Source organism: Daphnia pulicaria, chromosome 3 (genome assembly GCF_021234035.1).
Source record: "Daphnia pulicaria isolate SC F1-1A chromosome 3, SC_F0-13Bv2, whole genome shotgun sequence".
NCBI lineage: Eukaryota > Metazoa > Arthropoda > Branchiopoda > Diplostraca > Daphniidae > Daphnia > Daphnia pulicaria.
The window spans coordinates 858,475-877,297 of NC_060915.1; the positions used below are offsets into that span (position 1 = coordinate 858,475).

The 18,823-nt window shown below is 36.6% G+C and overlaps 36 pseudogenes; all 36 read left to right on the top strand.

The window, feature by feature from the left end:
• The first annotated feature begins 136 nt into the window (after positions 1-136).
• Positions 137-255, top strand: LOC124330773 (annotated as a pseudogene).
• Positions 256-670: 415 nt separating this feature from the next.
• Positions 671-789, top strand: LOC124330774 (annotated as a pseudogene).
• A 415-nt stretch (positions 790-1,204) lies between these two features.
• On the top strand, positions 1,205-1,323 carry LOC124330775 (annotated as a pseudogene).
• Positions 1,324-1,738: 415 nt separating this feature from the next.
• Positions 1,739-1,857, top strand: LOC124335711 (annotated as a pseudogene).
• A 415-nt stretch (positions 1,858-2,272) lies between these two features.
• On the top strand, positions 2,273-2,391 carry LOC124335713 (annotated as a pseudogene).
• Positions 2,392-2,806: 415 nt separating this feature from the next.
• Positions 2,807-2,925, top strand: LOC124335714 (annotated as a pseudogene).
• A 415-nt stretch (positions 2,926-3,340) lies between these two features.
• Positions 3,341-3,459, top strand: LOC124335715 (annotated as a pseudogene).
• A 415-nt stretch (positions 3,460-3,874) lies between these two features.
• Positions 3,875-3,993, top strand: LOC124330776 (annotated as a pseudogene).
• A 415-nt stretch (positions 3,994-4,408) lies between these two features.
• Positions 4,409-4,527, top strand: LOC124335716 (annotated as a pseudogene).
• Positions 4,528-4,942: 415 nt separating this feature from the next.
• LOC124330777 lies at positions 4,943-5,061 on the top strand (annotated as a pseudogene).
• A 415-nt stretch (positions 5,062-5,476) lies between these two features.
• LOC124335717 lies at positions 5,477-5,595 on the top strand (annotated as a pseudogene).
• Positions 5,596-6,010: 415 nt separating this feature from the next.
• Positions 6,011-6,129, top strand: LOC124330779 (annotated as a pseudogene).
• A 415-nt stretch (positions 6,130-6,544) lies between these two features.
• On the top strand, positions 6,545-6,663 carry LOC124330780 (annotated as a pseudogene).
• Positions 6,664-7,079: 416 nt separating this feature from the next.
• LOC124330781 lies at positions 7,080-7,198 on the top strand (annotated as a pseudogene).
• Positions 7,199-7,613: 415 nt separating this feature from the next.
• Positions 7,614-7,732, top strand: LOC124330782 (annotated as a pseudogene).
• A 415-nt stretch (positions 7,733-8,147) lies between these two features.
• Positions 8,148-8,266, top strand: LOC124330783 (annotated as a pseudogene).
• Positions 8,267-8,682: 416 nt separating this feature from the next.
• Positions 8,683-8,801, top strand: LOC124330784 (annotated as a pseudogene).
• Positions 8,802-9,217: 416 nt separating this feature from the next.
• Positions 9,218-9,336, top strand: LOC124330785 (annotated as a pseudogene).
• Positions 9,337-9,751: 415 nt separating this feature from the next.
• Positions 9,752-9,870, top strand: LOC124330786 (annotated as a pseudogene).
• Positions 9,871-10,285: 415 nt separating this feature from the next.
• Positions 10,286-10,404, top strand: LOC124330787 (annotated as a pseudogene).
• A 415-nt stretch (positions 10,405-10,819) lies between these two features.
• LOC124330788 lies at positions 10,820-10,938 on the top strand (annotated as a pseudogene).
• Positions 10,939-11,353: 415 nt separating this feature from the next.
• Positions 11,354-11,472, top strand: LOC124330790 (annotated as a pseudogene).
• Positions 11,473-11,887: 415 nt separating this feature from the next.
• LOC124330791 lies at positions 11,888-12,006 on the top strand (annotated as a pseudogene).
• Positions 12,007-12,421: 415 nt separating this feature from the next.
• On the top strand, positions 12,422-12,540 carry LOC124330792 (annotated as a pseudogene).
• A 414-nt stretch (positions 12,541-12,954) lies between these two features.
• LOC124330793 lies at positions 12,955-13,073 on the top strand (annotated as a pseudogene).
• Positions 13,074-13,488: 415 nt separating this feature from the next.
• Positions 13,489-13,607, top strand: LOC124330794 (annotated as a pseudogene).
• Positions 13,608-14,022: 415 nt separating this feature from the next.
• Positions 14,023-14,141, top strand: LOC124330796 (annotated as a pseudogene).
• A 415-nt stretch (positions 14,142-14,556) lies between these two features.
• LOC124330797 lies at positions 14,557-14,675 on the top strand (annotated as a pseudogene).
• A 285-nt stretch (positions 14,676-14,960) lies between these two features.
• LOC124330798 lies at positions 14,961-15,079 on the top strand (annotated as a pseudogene).
• Positions 15,080-15,494: 415 nt separating this feature from the next.
• Positions 15,495-15,613, top strand: LOC124330799 (annotated as a pseudogene).
• Positions 15,614-16,028: 415 nt separating this feature from the next.
• Positions 16,029-16,147, top strand: LOC124330800 (annotated as a pseudogene).
• A 415-nt stretch (positions 16,148-16,562) lies between these two features.
• On the top strand, positions 16,563-16,681 carry LOC124330802 (annotated as a pseudogene).
• A 415-nt stretch (positions 16,682-17,096) lies between these two features.
• On the top strand, positions 17,097-17,215 carry LOC124330803 (annotated as a pseudogene).
• A 415-nt stretch (positions 17,216-17,630) lies between these two features.
• LOC124330804 lies at positions 17,631-17,749 on the top strand (annotated as a pseudogene).
• A 283-nt stretch (positions 17,750-18,032) lies between these two features.
• LOC124334792 lies at positions 18,033-18,151 on the top strand (annotated as a pseudogene).
• Positions 18,152-18,435: 284 nt separating this feature from the next.
• On the top strand, positions 18,436-18,554 carry LOC124333735 (annotated as a pseudogene).
• Positions 18,555-18,823: the final 269 nt, after the last annotated feature.

An 18,823-nucleotide genomic window follows, 5' to 3' on the forward strand; every position in this document is an offset into this window, starting at 1 on the left:
AGTTTTTCAAAGTTTATCGCGCTTTTTTATTCGCGATGGTTACGAGTCCAAATTCAATGAACAAACATTTCTATCACTTTGAAGTGATTTTCTATTCATCCATTGGGACTGGGAGGGTAAATTTTCGTTTTTGAATGTCAACGGCCATATCACGTAGAACGCACCTGGTCTCGTCAGCTCCCAGAAGTTAAGTTACGTCGAGTCCCGTTAGTACTTGGAAGGGTGACCGCTTGGGAATACGGGATGTCGTTGGCGATGAATAGTTTGTTTTCAATAACAAATTTCTTGAAATTTTTTTTTCAATCACGATGGTTACCAGTCCAAATTCGTAGATAAAACATTTCAATGCCTTAGAGATAGGTTAAATTCATCTATAAGAATGATTCTGGATCAATTCCATTGAGAGTTTTTCAAAGTTTATCGCGCTTTTTAATCGCGATGGTTACCAGTCCAAATTCGTAGATCAAAAATATCAATGGCTTAGAGATAGGTTCAATTCATCTATTTGAATGATTCTGGATAAATTTCATTGCGAGTTTTTCAAAGTTTATCGCGCTTTTTTATTCGCGATGGTTACGAGTCCAAATTCAATGAACAAACATTTCTATCACTTTGAAGTGATTTTCTATTCATCCATTGGGACTGGGAGGGTAAATTTTCGTTTTTGAATGTCAACGGCCATATCACGTAGAACGCACCTGGTCTCGTCAGCTCCCAGAAGTTAAGTTACGTCGAGTCCCGTTAGTACTTGGAAGGGTGACCGCTTGGGAATACGGGATGTCGTTGGCGATGAATAGTTTGTTTTCAATAACAAATTTCTTGAAATTTTTTTTTCAATCACGATGGTTACCAGTCCAAATTCGTAGATAAAACATTTCAATGCCTTAGAGATAGGTTAAATTCATCTATAAGAATGATTCTGGATCAATTCCATTGAGAGTTTTTCAAAGTTTATCGCGCTTTTTAATCGCGATGGTTACCAGTCCAAATTCGTAGATCAAAAATATCAATGGCATAGAGATAGGTTCAATTCATCTATTTGAATGATTCTGGATAAATTTCATTGCGAGTTTTTCAAAGTTTATCGCGCTTTTTTATTCGCGATGGTTACGAGTCCAAATTCAATGAACAAACATTTCTATCACTTTGAAGTGATTTTCTATTCATCCATTGGGACTGGGAGGGTAAATTTTCGTTTTTGAATGTCAACGGCCATATCACGTAGAACGCACCTGGTCTCGTCAGCTCCCAGAAGTTAAGTTACGTCGAGTCCCGTTAGTACTTGGAAGGGTGACCGCTTGGGAATACGGGATGTCGTTGGCGATGAATAGTTTGTTTTCAATAACAAATTTCTTGAAATTTTTTTTTCAATCACGATGGTTACCAGTCCAAATTCGTAGATAAAACATTTCAATGCCTTAGAGATAGGTTAAATTCATCTATAAGAATGATTCTGGATCAATTCCATTGAGAGTTTTTCAAAGTTTATCGCGCTTTTTAATCGCGATGGTTACCAGTCCAAATTCGTAGATCAAAAATATCAATGGCATAGAGATAGGTTCAATTCATCTATTTGAATGATTCTGGATAAATTTCATTGCGAGTTTTTCAAAGTTTATCGCGCTTTTTTATTCGCGATGGTTACGAGTCCAAATTCAATGAACAAACATTTCTATCACTTTGAAGTGATTTTCTATTCATCCATTGGGACTGGGAGGGTAAATTTTCGTTTTTGAATGTCAACGGCCATATCACGTAGAACGCACCTGGGCTCTTCAGCTCCCAGAAGTTAAGTTACGTCGAGTCCCGTTAGTACTTGGAAGGGTGACCGCTTGGGAATATGGAATGTCGTTGGCGATGAATAGTTTGTTTTCAATAACAAATTTCTTGAAATTTTTTTTTCAATCACGATGGTTACCAGTCCAAATTCGTAGATAAAACATTTCAATGCCTTAGAGATAGGTTAAATTCATCTATAAGAATGTTTCTGGATCAATTCCATTGAGAGTTTTTCAAAGTTTATCGCGTTTTTTAATCGCGATGATTACCAGTCCAAATTCGTAGATCAAAAATATCAATGGCTTAGAGATAGGTTCAATTCATCTATTTGAATGATTCTGGATAAATTTCATTGCGAGTTTTTCAAAGTTTATCGCGCTTTTTTATTCGCGATGGTTACGAGTCCAAATTCAATGAACAAACATTTCTATCACTTTGAAGTGATTTTCTATTCATCCATTGGGACTGGGAGGGTAAATTTTCGTTTTTGAATGTCAACGGCCATATCACGTAGAACGCACCTGGGCTCTTCAGCTCCCAGAAGTTAAGTTACGTCGAGTCCCGTTAGTACTTGGAAGGGTGACCGCTTGGGAATATGGAATGTCGTTGGCGATGAATAGTTTGTTTTCAATAACAAATTTCTTGAAATTTTTTTTTCAATCACGATGGTTACCAGTCCAAATTCGTAGATAAAACATTTCAATGCCTTAGAGATAGGTTAAATTCATCTATAAGAATGTTTCTGGATCAATTCCATTGAGAGTTTTTCAAAGTTTATCGCGTTTTTTAATCGCGATGATTACCAGTCCAAATTCGTAGATCAAAAATATCAATGGCTTAGAGATAGGTTCAATTCATCTATTTGAATGATTCTGGATAAATTTCATTGCGAGTTTTTCAAAGTTTATCGCGCTTTTTTATTCGCGATGGTTACGAGTCCAAATTCAATGAACAAACATTTCTATCACTTTGAAGTGATTTTCTATTCATCCATTGGGACTGGGAGGGTAAATTTTCGTTTTTGAATGTCAACGGCCATATCACGTAGAACGCACCTGGGCTCTTCAGCTCCCAGAAGTTAAGTTACGTCGAGTCCCGTTAGTACTTGGAAGGGTGACCGCTTGGGAATATGGAATGTCGTTGGCGATGAATAGTTTGTTTTCAATAACAAATTTCTTGAAATTTTTTTTTCAATCACGATGGTTACCAGTCCAAATTCGTAGATAAAACATTTCAATGCCTTAGAGATAGGTTAAATTCATCTATAAGAATGTTTCTGGATCAATTCCATTGAGAGTTTTTCAAAGTTTATCGCGTTTTTTAATCGCGATGGTTACCAGTCCAAATTCGTAGATCAAAAATATCAATGGCTTAGAGATAGGTTCAATTCATCTATTTGAATGATTCTGGATAAATTTCATTGCGAGTTTTTCAAAGTTTATCGCGCTTTTTTATTCGCGATGGTTACGAGTCCAAATTCAATGAACAAACATTTCTATCACTTTGAAGTGATTTTCTATTCATCCATTGGGACTGGGAGGGTAAATTTTCGTTTTTGAATGTCAACGGCCATATCACGTAGAACGCACCTGGGCTCTTCAGCTCCCAGAAGTTAAGTTACGTCGAGTCCCGTTAGTACTTGGAAGGGTGACCGCTTGGGAATATGGAATGTCGTTGGCGATGAATAGTTTGTTTTCAATAACAAATTTCTTGAAATTTTTTTTTCAATCACGATGGTTACCAGTCCAAATTCGTAGATAAAACATTTCAATGCCTTAGAGATAGGTTAAATTCATCTATAAGAATGTTTCTGGATCAATTCCATTGAGAGTTTTTCAAAGTTTATCGCGTTTTTTAATCGCGATGGTTACCAGTCCAAATTCGTAGATCAAAAATATCAATGGCTTAGAGATAGGTTCAATTCATCTATTTGAATGATTCTGGATAAATTTCATTGCGAGTTTTTCAAAGTTTATCGCGCTTTTTTATTCGCGATGGTTACGAGTCCAAATTCAATGAACAAACATTTCTATCACTTTGAAGTGATTTTCTATTCATCCATTGGGACTGGGAGGGTAAATTTTCGTTTTTGAATGTCAACGGCCATATCACGTAGAACGCACCTGGTCTCGTCAGCTCCCAGAAGTTAAGTTACGTCGAGTCCCGTTAGTACTTGGAAGGGTGACCGCTTGGGAATACGGGATGTCGTTGGCGATGAATAGTTTGTTTTCAATAACAAATTTCTTGAAATTTTTTTTTCAATCACGATGGTTACCAGTCCAAATTCGTAGATAAAACATTTCAATGCCTTAGAGATAGGTTAAATTCATCTATAAGAATGATTCTGGATCAATTCCATTGAGAGTTTTTCAAAGTTTATCGCGCTTTTTAATCGCGATGATTACCAGTCCAAATTCGTAGATCAAAAATATCAATGGCTTAGAGATAGGTTCAATTCATCTATTTGAATGATTCTGGATAAATTTCATTGCGAGTTTTTCAAAGTTTATCGCGCTTTTTTATTCGCGATGGTTACGAGTCCAAATTCAATGAACAAACATTTCTATCACTTTGAAGTGATTTTCTATTCATCCATTGGGACTGGGAGGGTAAATTTTCGTTTTTGAATGTCAACGGCCATATCACGTAGAACGCACCTGGGCTCTTCAGCTCCCAGAAGTTAAGTTACGTCGAGTCCCGTTAGTACTTGGAAGGGTGACCGCTTGGGAATATGGAATGTCGTTGGCGATGAATAGTTTGTTTTCAATAACAAATTTCTTGAAATTTTTTTTTCAATCACGATGGTTACCAGTCCAAATTCGTAGATAAAACATTTCAATGCCTTAGAGATAGGTTAAATTCATCTATAAGAATGTTTCTGGATCAATTCCATTGAGAGTTTTTCAAAGTTTATCGCGTTTTTTAATCGCGATGGTTACCAGTCCAAATTCGTAGATCAAAAATATCAATGGCTTAGAGATAGGTTCAATTCATCTATTTGAATGATTCTGGATAAATTTCATTGCGAGTTTTTCAAAGTTTATCGCGCTTTTTTATTCGCGATGGTTACGAGTCCAAATTCAATGAACAAACATTTCTATCACTTTGAAGTGATTTTCTATTCATCCATTGGGACTGGGAGGGTAAATTTTCGTTTTTGAATGTCAACGGCCATATCACGTAGAACGCACCTGGTCTCGTCAGCTCCCAGAAGTTAAGTTACGTCGAGTCCCGTTAGTACTTGGAAGGGTGACCGCTTGGGAATACGGGATGTCGTTGGCGATGAATAGTTTGTTTTCAATAACAAATTTCTTGAAATTTTTTTTTCAATCACGATGGTTACCAGTCCAAATTCGTAGATAAAACATTTCAATGCCTTAGAGATAGGTTAAATTCATCTATAAGAATGATTCTGGATCAATTCCATTGAGAGTTTTTCAAAGTTTATCGCGCTTTTTAATCGCGATGGTTACCAGTCCAAATTCGTAGATCAAAAATATCAATGGCATAGAGATAGGTTCAATTCATCTATAGGAATGATTCTGGATAAATTTCATTGCGAGTTTTTCAAAGTTTATCGCGCTTTTTTATTCGCGATGGTTACGAGTCCAAATTCAATGAACAAACATTTCTATCACTTTGAAGTGATTTTCTATTCATCCATTGGGACTGGGAGGGTAAATTTTCGTTTTTGAATGTCAACGGCCATATCACGTAGAACGCACCTGGGCTCTTCAGCTCCCAGAAGTTAAGTTACGTCGAGTCCCGTTAGTACTTGGAAGGGTGACCGCTTGGGAATATGGAATGTCGTTGGCGATGAATAGTTTGTTTTCAATAACAAATTTCTTGAAATTTTTTTTTCAATCACGATGGTTACCAGTCCAAATTCGTAGATAAAACATTTCAATGCCTTAGAGATAGGTTAAATTCATCTATAAGAATGTTTCTGGATCAATTCCATTGAGAGTTTTTCAAAGTTTATCGCGTTTTTTAATCGCGATGGTTACCAGTCCAAATTCGTAGATCAAAAATATCAATGGCTTAGAGATAGGTTCAATTCATCTATTTGAATGATTCTGGATAAATTTCATTGCGAGTTTTTCAAAGTTTATCGCGCTTTTTTATTCGCGATGGTTACGAGTCCAAATTCAATGAACAAACATTTCTATCACTTTGAAGTGATTTTCTATTCATCCATTGGGACTGGGAGGGTAAATTTTCGTTTTTGAATGTCAACGGCCATATCACGTAGAACGCACCTGGTCTCGTCAGCTCCCAGAAGTTAAGTTACGTCGAGTCCCGTTAGTACTTGGAAGGGTGACCGCTTGGGAATACGGGATGTCGTTGGCGATGAATAGTTTGTTTTCAATAACAAATTTCTTGAAATTTTTTTTTCAATCACGATGGTTACCAGTCCAAATTCGTAGATAAAACATTTCAATGCCTTAGAGATAGGTTAAATTCATCTATAAGAATGATTCTGGATCAATTCCATTGAGAGTTTTTCAAAGTTTATCGCGCTTTTTAATCGCGATGGTTACCAGTCCAAATTCGTAGATCAAAAATATCAATGGCATAGAGATAGGTTCAATTCATCTATAGGAATGATTCTGGATAAATTTCATTGCGAGTTTTTCAAAGTTTATCGCGCTTTTTTATTCGCGATGGTTACGAGTCCAAATTCAATGAACAAACATTTCTATCACTTTGAAGTGATTTTCTATTCATCCATTGGGACTGGGAGGGTAAATTTTCATTTATGAATGTCAACGGCCATATCACGTAGAACGCACCTGGTCTCGTCAGCTCCCAGAAGTTAAGTTACGTCGAGTCCCGTTAGTACTTGGAAGGGTGACCGCTTGGGAATACGGGATGTCGTTGGCGATGAATAGTTTGTTTTCAATAACAAATTTCTTGAAATTGTTTTTTTCAATCACGATGGTTACCAGTCCAAATTCGTAGATAAAACATTTCAATGCCTTAGAGATAGGTTAAATTCATCTATAAGAATGTTTCTGGATCAATTCCATTGAGAGTTTTTCAAAGTTTATCGCGTTTTTTAATCGCGATGGTTACCAGTCCAAATTCGTAGATCAAAAATATCAATGGCTTAGAGATAGGTTCAATTCATCTATTTGAATGATTCTGGATAAATTTCATTGCGAGTTTTTCAAAGTTTATCGCGCTTTTTTATTCGCGATGGTTACGAGTCCAAATTCAATGAACAAACATTTCTATCACTTTGAAGTGATTTTCTATTCATCCATTGGGACTGGGAGGGTAAATTTTCGTTTTTGAATGTCAACGGCCATATCACGTAGAACGCACCTGGTCTCGTCAGCTCCCAGAAGTTAAGTTACGTCGAGTCCCGTTAGTACTTGGAAGGGTGACCGCTTGGGAATACGGGATGTCGTTGGCGATGAATAGTTTGTTTTCAATAACAAATTTCTTGAAATTTTTTTTTCAATCACGATGGTTACCAGTCCAAATTCGTAGATAAAACATTTCAATGCCTTAGAGATAGGTTAAATTCATCTATAAGAATGATTCTGGATCAATTCCATTGAGAGTTTTTCAAAGTTTATCGCGCTTTTTAATCGCGATGGTTACCAGTCCAAATTCGTAGATCAAAAATATCAATGGCATAGAGATAGGTTCAATTCATCTATAGGAATGATTCTGGATAAATTTCATTGCGAGTTTTTCAAAGTTTATCGCGCTTTTTTATTCGCGATGGTTACGAGTCCAAATTCAATGAACAAACATTTCTATCACTTTGAAGTGATTTTCTATTCATCCATTGGGACTGGGAGGGTAAATTTTCGTTTTTGAATGTCAACGGCCATATCACGTAGAACGCACCTGGTCTCGTCAGCTCCCAGAAGTTAAGTTACGTCGAGTCCCGTTAGTACTTGGAAGGGTGACCGCTTGGGAATACGGGATGTCGTTGGCGATGAATAGTTTGTTTTCAATAACAAATTTCTTGAAATTTTTTTTTCAATCACGATGGTTACCAGTCCAAATTCGTAGATAAAACATTTCAATGCCTTAGAGATAGGTTAAATTCATCTATAAGAATGATTCTGGATCAATTCCATTGAGAGTTTTTCAAAGTTTATCGCGCTTTTTAATCGCGATGGTTACCAGTCCAAATTCGTAGATCAAAAATATCAATGGCATAGAGATAGGTTCAATTCATCTATAGGAATGATTCTGGATAAATTTCATTGCGAGTTTTTCAAAGTTTATCGCGCTTTTTTATTCGCGATGGTTACGAGTCCAAATTCAATGAACAAACATTTCTATCACTTTGAAGTGATTTTCTATTCATCCATTGGGACTGGGAGGGTAAATTTTCATTTATGAATGTCAACGGCCATATCACGTAGAACGCACCTGGTCTCGTCAGCTCCCAGAAGTTAAGTTACGTCGAGTCCCGTTAGTACTTGGAAGGGTGACCGCTTGGGAATACGGGATGTCGTTGGCGATGAATAGTTTGTTTTCAATAACAAATTTCTTGAAATTGTTTTTTTCAATCACGATGGTTACCAGTCCAAATTCGTAGATAAAACATTTCAATGCCTTAGAGATAGGTTAAATTCATCTATAAGAATGATTCTGGATCAATTCCATTGAGAGTTTTTCAAAGTTTATCGCGCTTTTTAATCGCGATGGTTACCAGTCCAAATTCGTAGATCAAAAATATCAATGGCATAGAGATAGGTTCAATTCATCTATAGGAATGATTCTGGATAAATTTCATTGCGAGTTTTTCAAAGTTTATCGCGCTTTTTTATTCGCGATGGTTACGAGTCCAAATTCAATGAACAAACATTTCTATCACTTTGAAGTGATTTTCTATTCATCCATTGGGACTGGGAGGGTAAATTTTCGTTTTTGAATGTCAACGGCCATATCACGTAGAACGCACCTGGTCTCGTCAGCTCCCAGAAGTTAAGTTACGTCGAGTCCCGTTAGTACTTGGAAGGGTGACCGCTTGGGAATACGGGATGTCGTTGGCGATGAATAGTTTGTTTTCAATAACAAATTTCTTGAAATTGTTTTTTTCAATCACGATGGTTACCAGTCCAAATTCGTAGATAAAACATTTCAATGCCTTAGAGATAGGTTAAATTCATCTATAAGAATGATTCTGGATCAATTCCATTGAGAGTTTTTCAAAGTTTATCGCGCTTTTTAATCGCGATGGTTACCAGTCCAAATTCGTAGATCAAAAATATCAATGGCATAGAGATAGGTTCAATTCATCTATAGGAATGATTCTGGATAAATTTCATTGCGAGTTTTTCAAAGTTTATCGCGCTTTTTTATTCGCGATGGTTACGAGTCCAAATTCAATGAACAAACATTTCTATCACTTTGAAGTGATTTTCTATTCATCCATTGGGACTGGTAGGGTAAATTTTCATTTTTGAATGTCAACGGCCATATCACGTAGAACGCACCTGGTCTCGTCAGCTCCCAGAAGTTAAGTTACGTCGAGTCCCGTTAGTACTTGGAAGGGTGACCGCTTGGGAATACGGGATGTCGTTGGCGATGAATAGTTTGTTTTCAATAACAAATTTCTTGAAATTTTTTTTTCAATCACGATGGTTACCAGTCCAAATTCGTAGATAAAACATTTCAATGCCTTAGAGATAGGTTAAATTCATCTATAAGAATGATTCTGGATTAATTCCATTGAGAGTTTTTCAAAGAATATCGCGTTTTTTAATCGCGATGGTTACCAGTCCAAATTCGTAGATCAAAAATATCAATGGCTTAGAGATAGGTTCAATTCATCTATTTGAATGATTCTGGATAAATTTCATTGCGAGTTTTTCAAAGTTTATCGCGCTTTTTTATTCGCGATGGTTACGAGTCCAAATTCAATGAACAAACATTTCTATCGCTTTGAAGTGATTTTCTATTCATCCATTGGGACTGGGAGGGTAAATTTTCGTTTTTGAATGTCAACGGCCATATCACGTAGAACGCACCTGGTCTCGTCAGCTCCCAGAAGTTAAGTTACGTCGAGTCCCGTTAGTACTTGGAAGGGTGACCGCTTGGGAATACGGGATGTCGTTGGCGATGAATAGTTTGTTTTCAATAACAAATTTCTTGAAATTTTTTTTTCAATCCCGATGGTTACCAGTCCAAATTCGTAGATAAAACATTTCAATGCCTTAGAGATAGGTTAAATTCATCTATAAGAATGATTCTGGATCAATTCCATTGAGAGTTTTTCAAAGTTTATCGCGCTTTTTAATCGCGATGGTTACCAGTCCAAATTCGTAGATCAAAAATATCAATGGCATAGAGATAGGTTCAATTCATCTATAGGAATGATTCTGGATAAATTTCATTGCGAGTTTTTCAAAGTTTATCGCGCTTTTTTATTCGCGATGGTTACGAGTCCAAATTCAATGAACAAACATTTCTATCACTTTGAAGTGATTTTCTATTCATCCATTGGGACTGGGAGGGTAAATTTTCATTTTTGAATGTCAACGGCCATATCACGTAGAACGCACCTGGTCTCGTCAGCTCCCAGAAGTTAAGTTACGTCGAGTCCCGTTAGTACTTGGAAGGGTGACCGCTTGGGAATACGGGATGTCGTTGGCGATGAATAGTTTGTTTTCAATAACAAATTTCTTGAAATTTTTTTTTCAATCACGATGGTTACCAGTCCAAATTCGTAGATAAAACATTTCAATGCCTTAGAGATAGGTTAAATTCATCTATAAGAATGATTCTGGATTAATTCCATTGAGAGTTTTTCAAAGAATATCGCGTTTTTTAATCGCGATGGTTACCAGTCCAAATTCGTAGATCAAAAATATCAATGGCTTAGAGATAGGTTCAATTCATCTATTTGAATGATTCTGGATAAATTTCATTGCGAGTTTTTCAAAGTTTATCGCGCTTTTTTATTCGCGATGGTTACGAGTCCAAATTCAATGAACAAACATTTCTATCACTTTGAAGTGATTTTCTATTCATCCATTGGGACTGGGAGGGTAAATTTTCGTTTTTGAATGTCAACGGCCATATCACGTAGAACGCACCTGGTCTCGTCAGCTCCCAGAAGTTAAGTTACGTCGAGTCCCGTTAGTACTTGGAAGGGTGACCGCTTGGGAATACGGGATGTCGTTGGCGATGAATAGTTTGTTTTCAATAACAAATTTCTTGAAATTTTTTTTTCAATCCCGATGGTTACCAGTCCAAATTCGTAGATAAAACATTTCAATGCCTTAGAGATAGGTTAAATTCATCTATAAGAATGATTCTGGATCAATTCCATTGAGAGTTTTTCAAAGTTTATCGCGCTTTTTAATCGCGATGGTTACCAGTCCAAATTCGTAGATCAAAAATATCAATGGCATAGAGATAGGTTCAATTCATCTATAGGAATGATTCTGGATAAATTTCATTGCGAGTTTTTCAAAGTTTATCGCGCTTTTTTATTCGCGATGGTTACGAGTCCAAATTCAATGAACAAACATTTCTATCACTTTGAAGTGATTTTCTATTCATCCATTGGGACTGGTAGGGTAAATTTTCATTTTTGAATGTCAACGGCCATATCACGTAGAACGCACCTGGTCTCGTCAGCTCCCAGAAGTTAAGTTACGTCGAGTCCCGTTAGTACTTGGAAGGGTGACCGCTTGGGAATACGGGATGTCGTTGGCGATGAATAGTTTGTTTTCAATAACAAATTTCTTGAAATTTTTTTTTCAATCACGATGGTTACCAGTCCAAATTCGTAGATAAAACATTTCAATGCCTTAGAGATAGGTTAAATTCATCTATAAGAATGATTCTGGATTAATTCCATTGAGAGTTTTTCAAAGAATATCGCGTTTTTTAATCGCGATGGTTACCAGTCCAAATTCGTAGATCAAAAATATCAATGGCTTAGAGATAGGTTCAATTCATCTATTTGAATGATTCTGGATAAATTTCATTGCGAGTTTTTCAAAGTTTATCGCGCTTTTTTATTCGCGATGGTTACGAGTCCAAATTCAATGAACAAACATTTCTATCACTTTGAAGTGATTTTCTATTCATCCATTGGGAATGGGAGGGTAAATTTTCGTTTTAGAATGTCAACGGCCATATCACGTAGAACGCACCTGGTCTCGTCAGCTCCCAGAAGTTAAGTTACGTCGAGTCCCGTTAGTACTTGGAAGGGTGACCGCTTGGGAATACGGGATGTCGTTGGCGATGAATAGTTTGTTTTCAATAACAAATTTCTTGAAATTTTTTTTTCAATCACGATGGTTACCAGTCCAAATTCGTAGATAAAACATTTCAATGCCTTAGAGATAGGTTAAATTCATCTATAAGAATGATTCTGGATCAATTCCATTGAGAGTTTTTCAAAGAATATCGCGTTTTTTAATCGCGATGGTTACCAGTCCAAATTCGTAGATAAAAAATATCAATGGCTTAGAGATAGGTTCAATTCATCTATTTGAATGATTCTGGATAAATTTCATTGCGAGTTTTTCAAAGTTTATCGCGCTTTTTTATTCGCGATGGTTACGAGTCCAAATTCAATGAACAAACATTTCTATCACTTTGAAGTGATTTTCTATTCATCCATTGGGACTGGGAGGGTAAATTTTCGTTTTTGAATGTCAACGGCCATATCACGTAGAACGCACCTGGTCTCGTCAGCTCCCAGAAGTTAAGTTACGTCGAGTCCCGTTAGTACTTGGAAGGGTGACCGCTTGGGAATACGGGATGTCGTTGGCGATGAATAGTTTGTTTTCAATAACAAATTTCTTGAAATTTTTTTTCAATCACGATGGTTACCAGTCCAAATTCGTAGATAAAACATTTCAATGCCTTAGAGATAGGTTAAATTCATCTATAAGAATGATTCTGGATCAATTCCATTGAGAGTTTTTCAAAGTTTATCGCGTTTTTTAATCGCGATGGTTACCAGTCCAAATTCGTAGATCAAAAATATCAATGGCATAGAGATAGGTTCAATTCATCTATAGGAATGATTCTGGATAAATTTCATTGCGAGTTTTTCAAAGTTTATCGCGCTTTTTTATTCGCGATGGTTACGAGTCCAAATTCAATGAACAAACATTTCTATCACTTTGAAGTGATTTTCTATTCATCCATTGGGACTGGTAGGGTAAATTTTCATTTTTGAATGTCAACGGCCATATCACGTAGAACGCACCTGGTCTCGTCAGCTCCCAGAAGTTAAGTTACGTCGAGTCCCGTTAGTACTTGGAAGGGTGACCGCTTGGGAATACGGGATGTCGTTGGCGATGAATAGTTTGTTTTCAATAACAAATTTCTTGAAATTTTTTTTTCAATCACGATGGTTACCAGTCCAAATTCGTAGATAAAACATTTCAATGCCTTAGAGATAGGTTAAATTCATCTATAAGAATGATTCTGGATTAATTCCATTGAGAGTTTTTCAAAGAATATCGCGTTTTTTAATCGCGATGGTTACCAGTCCAAATTCGTAGATCAAAAATATCAATGGCTTAGAGATAGGTTCAATTCATCTATTTGAATGATTCTGGATAAATTTCATTGCGAGTTTTTCAAAGTTTATCGCGCTTTTTTATTCGCGATGGTTACGAGTCCAAATTCAATGAACAAACATTTCTATCGCTTTGAAGTGATTTTCTATTCATCCATTGGGACTGGGAGGGTAAATTTTCGTTTTTGAATGTCAACGGCCATATCACGTAGAACGCACCTGGTCTCGTCAGCTCCCAGAAGTTAAGTTACGTCGAGTCCCGTTAGTACTTGGAAGGGTGACCGCTTGGGAATACGGGATGTCGTTGGCGATGAATAGTTTGTTTTCAATAACAAATTTCTTGAAATTTTTTTTTCAATCCCGATGGTTACCAGTCCAAATTCGTAGATAAAACATTTCAATGCCTTAGAGATAGGTTAAATTCATCTATAAGAATGATTCTGGATCAATTCCATTGAGAGTTTTTCAAAGTTTATCGCGCTTTTTAATCGCGATGGTTACCAGTCCAAATTCGTAGATCAAAAATATCAATGGCATAGAGATAGGTTCAATTCATCTATAGGAATGATTCTGGATAAATTTCATTGCGAGTTTTTCAAAGTTTATCGCGCTTTTTTATTCGCGATGGTTACGAGTCCAAATTCAATGAACAAACATTTCTATCACTTTGAAGTGATTTTCTATTCATCCATTGGGACTGGGAGGGTAAATTTTCATTTTTGAATGTCAACGGCCATATCACGTAGAACGCACCTGGTCTCGTCAGCTCCCAGAAGTTAAGTTACGTCGAGTCCCGTTAGTACTTGGAAGGGTGACCGCTTGGGAATACGGGATGTCGTTGGCGATGAATAGTTTGTTTTCAATAACAAATTTCTTGAAATTTTTTTTTCAATCACGATGGTTACCAGTCCAAATTCGTAGATAAAACATTTCAATGCCTTAGAGATAGGTTAAATTCATCTATAAGAATGATTCTGGATTAATTCCATTGAGAGTTTTTCAAAGAATATCGCGTTTTTTAATCGCGATGGTTACCAGTCCAAATTCGTAGATCAAAAATATCAATGGCTTAGAGATAGGTTCAATTCATCTATTTGAATGATTCTGGATAAATTTCATTGCGAGTTTTTCAAAGTTTATCGCGCTTTTTTATTCGCGATGGTTACGAGTCCAAATTCAATGAACAAACATTTCTATCACTTTGAAGTGATTTTCTATTCATCCATTGGGACTGGGAGGGTAAATTTTCGTTTTTGAATGTCAACGGCCATATCACGTAGAACGCACCTGGTCTCGTCAGCTCCCAGAAGTTAAGTTACGTCGAGTCCCGTTAGTACTTGGAAGGGTGACCGCTTGGGAATACGGGATGTCGTTGGCGATGAATAGTTTGTTTTCAATAACAAATTTCTTGAAATTTTTTTTTCAATCCCGATGGTTACCAGTCCAAATTCGTAGATCAAAAATATCAATGGCTTAGAGATAGGTTCAATTCATCTATTTGAATGATTCTGGATAAATTTCATTGCGAGTTTTTCAAAGTTTATCGCGCTTTTTTATTCGCGATGGTTACGAGTCCAAATTCAATGAACAAACATTTCTATCGCTTTGAAGTGATTTTCTATTCATCCATTGGGACTGGGAGGGTAAATTTTCGTTTTTGAATGTCAACGGCCATATCACGTAGAACGCACCTGGTCTCGTCAGCTCCCAGAAGTTAAGTTACGTCGAGTCCCGTTAGTACTTGGAAGGGTGACCGCTTGGGAATACGGGATGTCGTTGGCGATGAATAGTTTGTTTTCAATAACAAATTTCTTGAAATTTTTTTTTCAATCCCGATGGTTACCAGTCCAAATTCGTAGATAAAACATTTCAATGCCTTAGAGATAGGTTAAATTCATCTATAAGAATGATTCTGGATCAATTCCATTGAGAGTTTTTCAAAGTTTATCGCGCTTTTTAATCGCGATGGTTACCAGTCCAAATTCGTAGATCAAAAATATCAATGGCATAGAGATAGGTTCAATTCATCTATAGGAATGATTCTGGATAAATTTCATTGCGAGTTTTTCAAAGTTTATCGCGCTTTTTTATTCGCGATGGTTACGAGTCCAAATTCAATGAACAAACATTTCTATCACTTTGAAGTGATTTTCTATTCATCCATTGGGACTGGGAGGGTAAATTTTCATTTTTGAATGTCAACGGCCATATCACGTAGAACGCACCTGGTCTCGTCAGCTCCCAGAAGTTAAGTTACGTCGAGTCCCGTTAGTACTTGGAAGGGTGACCGCTTGGGAATACGGGATGTCGTTGGCGATGAATAGTTTGTTTTCAATAACAAATTTCTTGAAATTTTTTTTTCAATCACGATGGTTACCAGTCCAAATTCGTAGATAAAACATTTCAATGCCTTAGAGATAGGTTAAATTCATCTATAAGAATGATTCTGGATTAATTCCATTGAGAGTTTTTCAAAGAATATCGCGTTTTTTAATCGCGATGGTTACCAGTCCAAATTCGTAGATCAAAAATATCAATGGCTTAGAGATAGGTTCAATTCATCTATTTGAATGATTCTGGATAAATTTCATTGCGAGTTTTTCAAAGTTTATCGCGCTTTTTTATTCGCGATGGTTACGAGTCCAAATTCAATGAACAAACATTTCTATCACTTTGAAGTGATTTTCTATTCATCCATTGGGACTGGGAGGGTAAATTTTCGTTTTTGAATGTCAACGGCCATATCACGTAGAACGCACCTGGTCTCGTCAGCTCCCAGAAGTTAAGTTACGTCGAGTCCCGTTAGTACTTGGAAGGGTGACCGCTTGGGAATACGGGATGTCGTTGGCGATGAATAGTTTGTTTTCAATAACAAATTTCTTGAAATTTTTTTTTCAATCCCGATGGTTACCAGTCCAAATTCGTAGATAAAACATTTCAATGCCTTAGAGATAGGTTAAATTCATCTATAAGAATGATTCTGGATCAATTCCATTGAGAGTTTTTCAAAGTTTATCGCGCTTTTTAATCGCGATGGTTACCAGTCCAAATTCGTAGATCAAAAATATCAATGGCATAGAGATAGGTTCAATTCATCTATAGGAATGATTCTGGATAAATTTCATTGCGAGTTTTTCAAAGTTTATCGCGCTTTTTTATTCGCGATGGTTACGAGTCCAAATTCAATGAACAAACATTTCTATCACTTTGAAGTGATTTTCTATTCATCCATTGGGACTGGTAGGGTAAATTTTCATTTTTGAATGTCAACGGCCATATCACGTAGAACGCACCTGGTCTCGTCAGCTCCCAGAAGTTAAGTTACGTCGAGTCCCGTTAGTACTTGGAAGGGTGACCGCTTGGGAATACGGGATGTCGTTGGCGATGAATAGTTTGTTTTCAATAACAAATTTCTTGAAATTTTTTTTTCAATCACGATGGTTACCAGTCCAAATTCGTAGATAAAACATTTCAATGCCTTAGAGATAGGTTAAATTCATCTATAAGAATGATTCTGGATTAATTCCATTGAGAGTTTTTCAAAGAATATCGCGTTTTTTAATCGCGATGGTTACCAGTCCAAATTCGTAGATCAAAAATATCAATGGCTTAGAGATAGGTTCAATTCATCTATTTGAATGATTCTGGATAAATTTCATTGCGAGTTTTTCAAAGTTTATCGCGCTTTTTTATTCGCGATGGTTACGAGTCCAAATTCAATGAACAAACATTTCTATCACTTTGAAGTGATTTTCTATTCATCCATTGGGAATGGGAGGGTAAATTTTCGTTTTAGAATGTCAACGGCCATATCACGTAGAACGCACCTGGTCTCGTCAGCTCCCAGAAGTTAAGTTACGTCGAGTCCCGTTAGTACTTGGAAGGGTGACCGCTTGGGAATACGGGATGTCGTTGGCGATGAATAGTTTGTTTTCAATAACAAATTTCTTGAAATTTTTTTTTCAATCACGATGGTTACCAGTCCAAATTCGTAGATAAAACATTTCAATGCCTTAGAGATAGGTTAAATTCATCTATAAGAATGATTCTGGATCAATTCCATTGAGAGTTTTTCAAAGAATATCGCGTTTTTTAATCGCGATGGTTACCAGTCCAAATTCGTAGATAAAAAATATCAATGGCTTAGAGATAGGTTCAATTCATCTATTTGAATGATTCTGGATAAATTTCATTGCGAGTTTTTCAAAGTTTATCGCGCTTTTTTATTCGCGATGGTTACGAGTCCAAATTCAATGAACAAACATTTCTATCACTTTGAAGTGATTTTCTATTCATCCATTGGGACTGGGAGGGTAAATTTTCGTTTTTGAATGTCAACGGCCATATCACGTAGAACGCACCTGGTCTCGTCAGCTCCCAGAAGTTAAGTTACGTCGAGTCCCGTTAGTACTTGGAAGGGTGACCGCTTGGGAATACGGGATGTCGTTGGCGATGAATAGTTTGTTTTCAATAACAAATTTCTTGAAATTTTTTTTCAATCACGATGGTTACCAGTCCAAATTCGTAGATAAAACATTTCAATGCCTTAGAGATAGGTTAAATTCATCTATAAGAATGATTCTGGATCAATTCCATTGAGAGTTTTTCAAAGTTTATCGCGTTTTTTAATCGCGATGGTTACGAGTCCAAATTCAATGAACAAACATTTCTATCACTTTGAAGTGATTTTCTATTCATCCATTGGGACTGGGAGGGTAATTTTTCATTTTTGAATGTCAACGGCCATATCACGTAGAACGCACCTGGTCTCGTCAGCTCCCAGAAGTTAAGTCACGTCGAGTCCCGTTAGTACTTGGAAGGGTGACCGCTTGGGAATACGGGATGTCGTTGGCGATGAAAAGTTTGTTTTCAATAATAAATTTCTTGAAATTTTTTTTCAATCACGATGGTTACCAGTCCAAATTCGTAGATCAAAAATATCAATGGCATAGAGATAGGTTCAATTCATCTATAGGAATGATTCTGGATAAATTTCATTGCGAGTTTTTCAAAGTTTATCGCGCTTTTTTATTCGCGATGGTTACGAGTCCAAATTCAATGAACAAACATTTCTATCACTTTGAAGTGATTTTCTATTCATCCATTGGGACTGGGAGGGTAAATTTTCGTTTTTGAATGTCAACGGCCATATCACGTAGAACGCACCTGGTCTCGTCAGCTCCCAGAAGTTAAGTTACGTTGAGTCCCGTTAGTACTTGGAAGGGTGACCGCTTTGGAATACGGGATGTCGTTGGCGATGAATAGTTTGTTTTCAATAACAAATTTCTTGAAATTTTTTTTTCAATCACGATGGTTACCAGTCCAAATTCGTAGATAAAACATTTCAATGCCTTAGAGATAGGTTAAATTCATCTATAAGAATGATTCTGGATCAATTCCATTGAGAGTTTTTCAAAGTTTATCGCGTTTTTTAATCGCGATGGTTACCAGTCCAAATTCGTAGATCAAAAATATCAATGGCTTAGAGATAGGTTCAATTCATCTATTTGAATGATTCTGGATAAA